This window comes from Nycticebus coucang, chromosome 5 (assembly GCF_027406575.1).
Source record: "Nycticebus coucang isolate mNycCou1 chromosome 5, mNycCou1.pri, whole genome shotgun sequence".
NCBI classification, from domain to species: domain Eukaryota; kingdom Metazoa; phylum Chordata; class Mammalia; order Primates; family Lorisidae; genus Nycticebus; species Nycticebus coucang.
This window is the reverse complement of record NC_069784.1, coordinates 66,741,307-66,752,385: the sequence shown is the minus strand read 5'-3', so window position 1 is coordinate 66,752,385 and position 11,079 is coordinate 66,741,307. Positions and strand designations below refer to the sequence as shown.

The following is an 11,079-nucleotide window of genomic DNA, read 5'->3' as shown; positions in this document are numbered from 1 at the left end:
CCTGTAATCCTAGCAGTTTGGGAGACTGAGGTGGGTGGATTGCCTAAGCTCAGGAGTTTAAGACCAACCTGAACAAGAGTGAGACCCTGTCTCTAAAAATAGCTGGATGTTGTGGTGGGCACTTGTAGTCCCAGCTACTTGGGAGGCTGAAGCAAAAGGATTGCTTGAACCCAAGAGTTTGATGTTGCTGTGCACTATGATGTATAGCACTCTATCAAGGGCAGCAAAGTGAGACTCTGTCTCAAAAATAAATAAATAAATTAATTAATTAAAAAACTAATTATTTATAGCCATTACTTTGCTGCTGCAATCAGCAGCAGCAACACCAGTAGCTCAATTCATGCCAAAGAAATAAAATAAGATTCTTTGTAAAGGAGAATCTGTATTTTCTCAATATTGTATGAGCGCCAGTGAAAGCACCTTTTTTGTCTATAAAATACAACGTAAGTATTATTCAACAGCATTGAGTTGCTTTCTTCAGTTCAGATTGTTGTACCCTCTGCCCCTCCTACATTGAAATTTTAACACTATCGGAGCAATTTTGATTATCATAATTGTGTTTTGTAATGCCAGGCACTTTGCACATTTAATATTTCTCAGTAATGTTTGCCATTTAATTATGAATTTTCACCCACCTGAGAGATACATAGTCACTTCCAGACTGTACAGTAACTCATAGTAGTAGGATGAAAAGTTTCTTATTCTGATTGTAGGTCTCCCTCTGTGTTACTGGATCCCTTGGAAAAGGATCTGGGAAATGTCAAATAAATTAAAAGTTCCATCTCCTGACCCCTCCTTCGGGGCAACAGGTAACTCCAGAGAAAACTCTGTTGTGGAAGCCACAGTGCTTTGATACCGAAAACAGTTTGTTCTCTGTCTCAGCTCCACGCAAGTCCTGTTCTTCACTCCAGAGCTAGTGCCGATAAGGTGGCTATTATCTCTCTGCTCAGGAGGCTCTAACTCATTGCCTTTTTTTTCATTTGTGTAGAAATAAAAAATGTGGAAAACTACAGAAAGTACATCTATCATCTATTCTCTTTCTGCCTTTGAGAGTGTGGACCATTCTTGAGTGTTTCTGAGATCTTTCCAACTGAGGAGGCAGCTGACTTAGAGTGGGAAGTCTCAACAAAGTAATTACTTCTTTTCCTTTTTTGTTCTCAAAGCAGTAAGAATGGTATTTTTTTTTTCTCATAGTCATTGGGGCCACTAGTATTTCTTGAACAACTACTGTACATATCAAGTAAATATAGGCCCTGGGAATAGAATAATCAACAAAAGAGACCAAAGTTTTTATCTCATAAATCTTACAGATTCAAAGCAAGTGGAGGAGCCAAGCAGGTACGTCATCACTCCTGACCACAGAGCAGTGACCTCAGGCCTCTGAGATCAGTTCTAGTCAAGGTCAAGAGGAGAGGTGGGCATGCATATCCTTGCAGAAATTGTGATGCTCTGGTCTGCAGGTATATTTCTTATATCAAAACACCTATCTAGACACCCCTGAAATAATGCCAAGCCACTTCTATTTTCTCTCGCATATACAAATCATCTTGAAATTATCAGGTCATTATCTGACTTCTCCACTCTAATTCACTCCTGTCAGTGAGGAGGTTTTGTAAAATGGATGAAAATATATACAATGACACAAAAATACAAAGCTAAATATCTGTAGTGGAGAAATGTGAATGAACCTACTATTTTCAGGAGATATATAACTATGATAGCAGGAGATCATAGTTAACATGAAATTTTATGAGGCATCACAACACCTGTAAAGTATGGAAAATAAATAAGTGAATTCCTGAACAATGTGGTGTAAATTTGATGCTATCTTGAAATATAGAAAAGAAGTCTGTCCATTAAGATCTTAGATCTGTTTAACTGGTTATCACCAATGCCCTATTGGAAATTAATATTTCTGGCAGTAGAAAGTATGACCATGAGGAAAGTTTACGCATGACATTTTTATGGACTTACCAAGTCTCAGAATGTGCAACAGATGGTCACGTGGTGAATTGTTCTCACTAATGTTTTCTATTGCTTCACTGATTTTTGATCTTTCCATGACTCCAGTTCCATTCAGAAAACACGATAAGTGAAAATTTGCAGTTGTCTTTACAAAAGGTAAGCTATCTTAACTTTGTTTATGTAAGTTTTATAGGCCTAATTTAAATCTAAGCCTTACTGAATTTCTAGATCCTTCAGTGAAACATTTTGAGTTTGTATATAACAGTGAAAATGATTTTTCTGAGAACACAATATGCTCAGATCTTTATTTTTATACTAAATTTAATTTCCATGTATTCATTTATTCATTAAGTTTATATTCAACCAAGTTATTCATCCCTTTATTTATTCGGTATTCATCTCCTCATAACTCCAGATGTATTAGTTTGCCCGGGCTGCTATAACGAAATACAACAGACTGGGTTGCTGCAACACCAGACATCTACTTTCTCACAGATTCAGTTTCTGGTGAAGACTCTATTCCTGGCTTGCAGATGGACACCTTTTTGCTATGTCCTTACATGCCAGGAAGAAGAGAGAGCTCTGATGCACCCTCCTCTTCTTATAAAGATACCAGTTCCCTTCTATCAAATTAGGGCTCTTCCCATATGATCTCTCTTAACCTCTATTACTTCCTTACAAGCCCTCCCTGTAAGTACGGCCACATGGGGGTTAGGAATTCAACATACAAATTTAGGAAGATTCAATTCAGTGTAAACCACTGAGTTACCCATTTTTATCATTATAAGGTAAGGCATCTGTTACTCTTGGCATCACCTAATAGGACATCACCATTTCTATTATTTTCATTGCAAACAACAACTAAAAAGTAAATATCATACCTACTGCATGGAAAAAGAATTGTTGGTCCCGAATTGGCGTAATTTTGAACCTCAGTGGCAAACGTATATGTTCCAAATTCAAGCAGTCAATATTGTGTGGCGATAAAGCAAAAAGACATAGTTGTTCATACAGCCTTTGCAAATCAGATATATTTAATTATCATTCTTAAATTTAGATGTGGTTAATACTGGGCTCTTCTTTACCTGATACCAAGAAATGAGATACAGTTGAGCCTCTTAATTGGAAAATCCAAAGTCTGAAATGTGCCAAATCAGAAACTATTTGAGCACTAACATGGTGCTCCAATGAGCATTTCAGATTTTGTATTTTTAGATTAGGGATGTTTAATACAAATATTCCAAAGTCTGAAAAAGTTCAAAACCCAGAACACTCTGGTCTCAAGCATTTTGAATAATGGATACTCAACCTGTATTTCAGGACAGGTGTAAGTTTTATTATGCAAATTCAGGCATTTAAGGCAATTACTTAAGAGAGTCCCAGTGGTTAAATACCAGTGACTCATTGTTCCCGGTCACAGCAGATGGGAAGAAGGCTGTGCTCTCATGTAAGGACGACCAAACTGAGGGTCAGTTATATAAGTCAGGAACCCATCTGACTATTTGCTGATCTATCAGCAAGTCTTCATATTCCCACAGATTGTGGTAATAATTAGACTAATTCTTTTAAAAATTAAAGCTGTAGTTCAGGAATAAGTTTACCAGTTGGTAGGAGCACCAGAATAAGAACTCTGACTCAGGGGAGCTTCCCTGCTGGGCAGTTATTGTTACACTGTGTTGCTGGGAAGACTAATGTTGTCCAGGACTCCAAGGGGAGGACAGCTGGAAGCTCCAGTTTGGGATTTTCTTATCCTGTGTGTCTCTTTCCTTGGATGATTTTAATCTTTGTCCTTTCACTGTAATAAACATAACTGTCACATAATGGCTCTCAGTGAGTTCTGTGAGTCCTCATAGTGAATTATGAAATCTGAGGTGGTCGTGGGAACCCCCAAAGTTACAATCGGTGTCAGCAGTGAGAGTAGTCTTGTGGACTATTTCCACACGTCACAGCTGTTTGACACCTTCTAGCCATCTTGAACAGGGCCTGTTTATATGTGGAATCTGTCAGGTCCTGTAGAATTTGGATTTGAGCCTTGCTTGGGTCAGGGTTAGCGATAGCTCCTTGAGCAGGTAGGTCCCACATGTGCTCACCACTGCAGGATTGTCAGGGCAGTAATAATGGGAACATGTCCTACCAACCGGGTGTTTGGTACAAAGTCTGCTAGGATATCTCCTAACCTGGAATGCTTACTGCAGTGAAAGGATGAGGTTGTACGCCCTCTTCCAGCCTGCTGTGAGGTCACATCTACGTATAACTACTTCTGCATTTCCACAGCTATCCCTGCAGTAAATTCTCTCCCAGAAATGTACTGAAGGCAGTAGCTAAGAACATGATAATCCCAGCATGACAGTGGAAGTAGTAATGTATATTTTCAACTTGTTTAGTCTCTTTAATTCACACTTGTGCAGATGAAATTAAAGTATTTATAGAAGAGATTTGTTATGGTCTGTGAACTCCGGTAAGAAAATATGAGACCAGGACAAGAAAACAAATGTGGATAGCTATAGAAAAATAATAAAAAATATTGCCATAGAATGTTACCCTTTGGTTTAGAGGAGAGCTATTCTAAGGTGCCGGCAAGCTCTGCAAGATGAGAGATGGCTTGCGGATATCGGTCTTTGTCCTGCTGCCACTGCGGTGCTTCCCCAGGCTGCAGACATCCCCTGTTCAGTGTCGACTGCCACAAAAAATGCCTGTCGGGTGAGTCGTTATTTCCTTGGGACCCTTTTCCTCCTTTTCCAAGGAAATAGGTTCCTAATATGCTAAATTTTCCCTGGCTGAGCTATTTTGGTAGCGTTGGCTTAAAACAGAAGCACTGGAGATAAAATTTATATTTTTGCAGGCTGTCTTGTAATGTGATTCCACAAATCAAAGAAATATGTCTAACAGAAAGCCTTTAGGTAGAGCGGTAGTGGAGGCCTTTGGCCTTAATTGTTTTGAAAAAGTACTAGCGGGTCTGTGCTTTATTCTGCCATTAGTGAACTTTGAAGCTTCAAAAAGTTTAGCCCTCTTTCACAACTTCTTGTGGTCCTACAATGCACAGGGAAACTCTGCCTGTGGCTAAGAGAATTTTCTCTATGTAAGGTGACCATATACCCCAGTTTGCCTGAAATAGTGGCAATTTGTGCTTTGCCCTGGCATAATTATTAATTACTTATTAACAATGTCTCCTTTGTTCTCAAAAGTATTCCAGTTTAGATGATATCCTAGCAGACCTGTACCAAATACCAGGTTGATAGGAAGCTTTGCTATTATTATGATCCTTATAATCCTCAGTGGTGGGCACAGGTGAGAGCTTCCTGCCCAAGGAACTCTAGCTAACGCTCACCCCAGGTTAAAAGCCAAATTCTCCATGACCTGCTTTAGGCAGCATCATTTTAAAATTGTTAATCCCAAAAGGTTTAAGTGTAAAATGTCTGTGTGAAAAAAATAGAGATTTTTTCCTTCATTGTTTACTCTTTTCTGTCCCCAATTTTCACCCTTTCCCATGGTGTACATCAAAAGGGAACAAAAGTTATCTAACTCTAATTATCTAGGTTTACATTTTCCTCATTTCATTGAAATCCTCCCTTTTTGAAAATCCCCTCTACCTGGAGACTCTGGTAAGCAAATTCACATTTCAAACAAATTTGCCTTTGTTAATCATCAAAAGGTGTTTTCTTTAGCAAGTGAAGCTCCCAGGGCCTGTAGCTGTGTTGTTTAGTTTATAGCAAGCACAAAGACAATTTATTTTTTAAATACTATAATTATATTAGTGTTCTCTTTGATGAAGCATCTGTAGGAAAATAAGAGTATATTTCTTTGAATGAATGAGCAGTCACATTTATTTTTATGAAATCTGAACTTGTACTGTGAGATAGTTGAATTTAATTTTATATTCTAATACAACATGCAATAGACCAACTTTTTCTCAGAGAAAGCCATTGTCTCCCCCAAAAGAAGGCTGGACTCAACTGAATCTTCCAATTCCAATTTTATGACTGCATTAAAATCTCTCTAGGGTGCAGGATTATGTTTGTGTCAAAAAATAACTACATTAAGATATGTATTTGCATACATAAACAAATATATCGGACGGTTATCTATGACCTGTCAGTGACACAGAGGATATTATAGAATATAATAACACCTTTGTTATGACTCTCTAGGTCTTTACTAAAAAGTTTTGCCGGTACTTTTTATTTTTTTTTTTATTTATTGTTTGAATGAGAGACTCTCTGTAAGTACTGTTTTATAAATCAAAAGGATTTTCTTTCTCTATGCCCTTTTAATTTTAGTTGATGAAAACAATTTAGTGTTGGTGCTGTACATTTCAGAAGGGAAAACTATCCTAGTTCCTTATTGTATAACAACAAAACTTAGTGGCTTAAAACAATTCTTATTACCATTCATGTTAACTGGGCTCATGTGGGCAGCTCTGGTTGGGTGTCTTTCGATCAATAACAATAAACTGGGGGCTAAGACTAGAGTTATTTGAGGGCTCCACTGTGATAGACGTCCAAGCGAGTGTTTGATTTTTTTGTTTGTTTGGTTGTTTTTTTTTGCAGTTTTTGGCAGGGGCTGGGTTTGAACCCACCACCTCTGACATATGGAGCCAGAGCCCTACTCCTTTGAGCCACAGGCACCGCCCTAGTGTTCGTTTTAACAGGTCAGAAGCAAGTGTTCTTTTTAACATGTAAGTAATTTTCATGTCTCCCCACAAAACTCTCTCTCGTCCCTCCCTCCCTTGACTTCCTCCCTCCTTTTCTACGTGGCCTGACCAAATTGGCTGCTTTGAGCTTCCTCATAGCATATCAGCCTCAGTGTGTTTGGACTTCTCATATAAGGAACTAGCTTCTCCACAGCAAGTATTCTGAAAGATGAAGGCTTCTGGCTTCTTGTACCTGGCTCTCCAAAATCATTGAGCCTTTTTTCTGCTGCTTTGTGCTTGTTACACAGGACCACATCACATTCAGTGTGGAAGGGGAGAGACCAGAAGGCATGATCCATTGAAATGGCAGGGAGGGGGTTGAATTTCTTTAGACAAGCTGTGAAAAAAAAAAAAAAAAAGCAAAACAATGCATGAATTCAAAGTAAATTTAGTCATGATAAAAAATAAATGCCATCAACATTTGAAACACATAAATTTGCCTCTAGGTTATTTTCAGAATCTTTGAGTTTGTGTTTATCTTTTTGAATAACTTTTTAGATTTATTTTTAGTTTTCTTTTTTGTTTTTCTCCTTTAAGTATAGTATTGTAATTATTTGCTGTTATATGCCTTCATTAAATATAATTTTTTTTCAATAACTTGAGTTAGTTAAAAAGCCATTTGTGGAATGACCTAAGAATGTTACACAGTCTCTGATGGAATAATTAGTTAACTTTTGGAAGGATATAATTTATTTGAGTTATTAAGAATTTTTATAGTCAATCACCCAAGCAGCAACAAAACTTGCTATGAAGAAAATAACTTTTGAGAAAATATTTTTTATAATTATGTTAAGATCTGACAAAAGAATGTATCAATTTCATAGTAATAGCAATGGGTTCTGGTAGTTTGCCTTCATTTTCAGCTATGAAAATTAATATCCATGAAAAGAAAATTGAGGTTAATTTCCCAGACTATAATTTGGATATTAGACTATCTAGTTACTGTTAACTAGATAATTTTTTACTAGATAATTTCTACCTCTTTTTATATTTAAAAAGCATAGACACCTAAGGAAATACATTATTTTTGTATGATTTCTCAAGAATACATTAAAGATTTTTTTTTTTTTTTTTTTTTTGTGGTTTTTGGCCAGGGCTGGGTTTGAACCCACCACCTCCGGCATATGGGACCGGTGCCCTACTCCTTGAGCCACAGGTGCCACCCTAAAGATATTTTTAATTAGTGAAAAAAGTATAGATTCCAATGAATGAAGACATTATTTTCAGAAAAAGAACTTGGAAGCCATAAGAACTTCATACATTTTTCAGTAATGTTTTCCCAAAGCTTTTTGTTTGTTTTTTCTTTCCTGAAACATTTTCTTCTTATTTAAATCAGTATACTTAAAATGCAAGCAATCACCATTTCATTGTAACTTCCAAACAGTTTGAGTTATAAACACTAAAGATTTCCATTTAAATAAAAGGATAGAGAAAGATCTAAAAGCAACTTTAAAAGCAACACAACATGTTAGAATTTGTATTTTTACACAACTAAAGTGATAATAAAACTGTCCTGATTGAGATTCATTGTTTCAAAATAGATGTTATACCAAAGAGTAGGTTCATTTAATGTCTTGTTTAGAATTTAGGTATAGAAAAATTTTTGGAAATTTTTTTGCTATGGGCCAACAATTTCAAAATAAACTATTTAGTAAAGTACCAGACACAAAATAAAATGAAAATAAGTAGGAAGTTAAGTAGGAAAAAAAAGACCCTTTAAAACATTAAAATATCAAGAAGGGCTTGGCACCTATAGCTCATACGCCAGAGCTGGCAGGTTCAAATCCAGCCCGGGCCTGCCAAACAATGGTGACAACTACAACCAAAAAATAGCCTGGCATTGTGGTGGGCGCCTGTAGTCTCAGCTACTTGGGAGGCTGAGGCAAGAGAATCACCTAAGCCCAAGAGCTGGAGGTTGCTGTGAACTGTGACACCATGGCAACTCTACCCAGGGCGACAGCTTGAGGCTCTGTCTCAACAAAAAAAAAAAAAAAAAAAAAGAAAGAAAAGAAAAAAATATATAAAGAAGAAGAAAAAGATGTCATGATAATAATTTAAAAGGGAGACTAAAGGTGAGAAGCAACCATAGAGGAGTGTTTTTAATGAATTGTATGAGGAAGAAACACTATCTTTTCAATAATGAAATTCTTTTTGGAAGTTCTTAAGAAATAAAAATTAAATCTTAAGCTTCCTAACCAACTGAACAGACCCCCATTGACCTAGTGGACCCCAGAGAAACCTTAAAAATTGATCCTGGTCATGAGACAGCCAGTGTTGGACACACTTCCTTGTATCCTCTCCCTTGCTAGTTACCAAAAGATTTTCTTTACTAAGGGTTAAACACAAACTAGCCCTTTCAAAACCTTGATTCACAGCTGACTTCAGTTGACTACTTGAAAGTTCCCACTCCCTTTTTTGTGGTTTCCATACAACAACTAACCAATGTTTCTTTCTGGTAAGAGACCAAGGACCATGGACTGGTTCTGGCCCATTTACAGCAGCTGTACACAAGATTCCTCTGTGTCTTCTATTTCACCTCATGACATACAAAGTCTAATTTTAATTCTTCTGTATTTTTTTGTTTTTGTTTTTTGCAGTAAAAATAGTATTTTTATTCCACTCCTTCCAACCTTCCCTCTGCAACCTCCAGTACACTTTCCCCCTCTTGTTTCCACGCTACAATCAGAAAAAAATAAGTTTGAGAGGGGCAGCATTTAGTGAGGGAAGGGGATATGGGTAAAAACAGTCAAATCACAACAGGAATTTTTCAAAATGGATTATTCCACTTAGTTATTGTCTTCTTCCTCATCTTCAGGTTTTCTTTTTCACTTTTGACCCCTTTCTTCTTCACTAGGATCGCCTTATCTTCCTCATCATCTACTTCCCCCTCATTATAACCTTCTTCATCCTCCTCCTCTCCTTACTCCTTTTCATCCTCTTCCTCCTCACTGTCATCTGTGATAGCCATCCAAATGTGTGAGTTTGGGAAGGAGCTTAAGCACATTTCCTCAGTTGTAGTTCAGTTGGCTGCCTCACAGTTGAAAAGGTTTAAGCTCTTGAGGTTTTCTAACCTTTTTAGTGGTTTGGCTATATTCTACTGAGGTCTTTGATTTTGTTTTCACTTCAATTTAAATGCATGCGATTCAGCCAATACTTCTAGGCCTACTGAGATTCTATTATGACTTAGTTCAAGCCTCTTTAGTTTGTTTAAATTTGATAAATTTGAGAATGAGAAGAAGCCTATGTTAATCACACTTAAGAATTCTAGTTCTTCAAATTCATCCATAGGGCCTTCAATTTTGCCTTCATTTGACCAACAGTGGAGTTTTTTCACACCAGAAGGTGTCCTGTTCCCCAGCTCTAAATGACTCTTTTGTCCATCTCCATTTCTCAGCTCTCTTTCCTCAGAGAATCCCATGCTGGGGAATTCGATCAATCTTGAACCCAACTCATTTATATGGTAAGTCCTTATCCCAAGGTGAACATGAAACATAAGTTGCATGTGTGTTTACTTACTATGCGTGTCTGTACTACCTGTCATGAGTATTCATAGATACTTCTATAACCTCTTAAATATGTATGCTTGGTCAACCTGTCTAGCATAAATTCTCATTTTACTCTTTCTTCTCTCAAGGTACCTCTGACGTAGGTTTCTGCTGGAAGCTATACTTCCCAGCCTGTGGGTGGCCAAGCTGCAGATTTCAAACCTTTGTAGGAAACAAAGATCTCCTTTCCAAATGTATGAACCCTGTGATTCTTCAGTCAACATTCTAATAAAAGAAAAAGGAAAGTTTACATGCCAATGGAACACACAGAAAAGATGTTGCAGAAAAATGGAATTGCAATTAAGCCATTTTTTTACCTTAAAGGGAATAACAGTATTATAGATAGTATTTATTGAGCAAGCTTAAATATTATTCCTTCATTTTGTATTTTATTTTTATATAATTATATTTCAGTATCTTCTTTCCTTGTTTTGAGATAAGTAATTGTCTCAGAATTTTCCTGATTTGTACTATCAAACAAAAAGAGGTGTAAAGTCCAACTACAATGCAATAAGGAATTTATTCAGGTCTTAGGAATTGCATTTCAAGACATATAGATTCTTCTAGAATACAAAGTTGTTCCAAATAAAAATGAAGAGTATAAATTCAAAAAGAATCTAAGGATAATTACACAGTTGTTTTGAAAGAATTGTCATTGGTGGAGGAAGCTGGCTTAGTACATGAGTCCATAATTCATTGGTTGTTGCCATTCATTGGTTGTTGCACTATGTTTTTCTCAAGATGTTGTGGTCATTGCAGTTGGGTTGTTTCAAAGGTTCTTTCTTGGTTATAGCTTTCGTGTGAACCTAAGAACAGGGGGAAGGGGGAAAGCGTGGGGAGGGAGGGGGGAGGTGGGTAGAGGGAGGAGGATTGAAAGGA

The 11,079-nt window shown here is 37.0% G+C and overlaps 1 pseudogene; it reads right to left on the bottom strand.

Moving 5' to 3' along the window:
• Positions 1–9,480: 9,480 nt before the first annotated feature.
• On the bottom strand, positions 9,481–10,104 carry LOC128586473 (acidic leucine-rich nuclear phosphoprotein 32 family member A-like; annotated as a pseudogene).
• Between the last annotated feature and the right edge of the window lie 975 nt (positions 10,105–11,079).